This window comes from Mandrillus leucophaeus, unplaced genomic scaffold (assembly GCF_000951045.1).
Source record: "Mandrillus leucophaeus isolate KB7577 unplaced genomic scaffold, Mleu.le_1.0 Scaffold520, whole genome shotgun sequence".
Classification (NCBI taxonomy): Eukaryota; Metazoa; Chordata; class Mammalia; order Primates; family Cercopithecidae; genus Mandrillus; species Mandrillus leucophaeus.
In genome coordinates, this window is record NW_012105587.1 from 941,319 (window position 1) to 942,900 (window position 1,582).

The window sequence follows — 1,582 nt, forward strand, 5'->3', positions numbered from 1 at the left end:
AATGCAGTACACCATGGTATACTATGTAGCTATAAAAAGGAACAAAATTGTGCCCTTGCAGCAACATAGATGCAGCTAGAGGCCATTATCTTGAGCGAATTAGCACAGGAATCAAATATTGCATGTTCTCACTTATAACTGAGAGCTAAACGTTGAGTACACATGGACACAAAGGGGAGAACAACAGACACCAGGGCCTACTTGAGGGTGGAGAGAGGGAGGAGGGTGAGGGTTGAAAAACTACCTGTCAAGTACCGTGCTCATTACCTGGGTGATGACATTATTTGTATGCCAGTCTCCAGCAACATGCAACTTATTCATGTAACAAATCTGCACATGTACCCCCTGGACCTAAAAGAAAAGTTGAAAAGGGAAAAAAAAAAAAAAAAAAGATAATGCCTTCTGCTGTAACAAACAAAGCTGAAAAAAACACCAGTGACTTAATAAGAGTTTATTTTGAGCACCTAAAAAAGTTCACAGTTTTTGTTTTTAAGATAGAAATGGAAAACTTTCAAATCTAGAGACACCAATTTTACTCTATTTTTCATAGTAAGACTTGTGGATGGCTGTTCCTGGAATAATTGGCAAGAATAGCAAAATACACAGGATTTTAGCGTATCCATGAAAGAAAGTAACTGAATTATTCTAGTTCAGGAAGAAATGTAGTGTTTTATAAAGACGTCATAAATCACTTACAAAAGGAAGATTTACCAGTAAATGAGACAATTACATAGCTATTGGAGAAAAAGTAAAGTTGAATATCTGCATTGCTATATGCCAAAATAAATTTCAAAGAGATTAAAGATTTAAATATAAAAATAAGCATAGCAACTAGAAGAAAAAGAGTTGAATTTCTTTTACTTTACATTGGAGAAAGACATTCAAGCATGAAATCAAAGGCAGAAAGCCATGAAGAAAAATATTAACAAATGAAACATGAAAACATTCAAAACTCCTATATATTTTTTTAAAGCCATAATTCATTTAAAGGCAAAAAACAAAGTAGAAGAATAGTTGAGTCATATCTGACAGATGATTTGATATATAAAGAGTACTTATCAATCAATAAAAGACACTCAACATAAAAAATGGGCAAAGACAAGAATAGTCAAATCATACATAATACATGCAAATGGCCAATAAACATGAAAATCTTCAACTTTGCCAATAATTAAAGATAGGATATTTGCCTACAAAGTTAGCTAAAAATGTTTACAGTTATAACAGCAGTGTTTTTGAATAAATAGAGAAGTGAATACTCTCAAAGTTGGCTATGAGTATAAGTTGGTATAATTTTGTAGGTAATTTAGCAATGTGTATAAATATGCTTAAGATAAAGATATACTTGACTTAGTAATTCTCTAATCAATCTGTTCTAAGGATTAATTATTAATTTATTATTGAATAATTATAAATTATTTTTTGAAAATTTATGATTTTGAAAGTTTTATATACAAAACTGAAATTTTTATATACAAGTTTATTCAACTTATTTTTGACAGCATTATTTTTAATAATAAAAAATGGAAAACAACATAAATGATCACAATTTGGAAATTATAGCCCAATCATATGCAAGTAT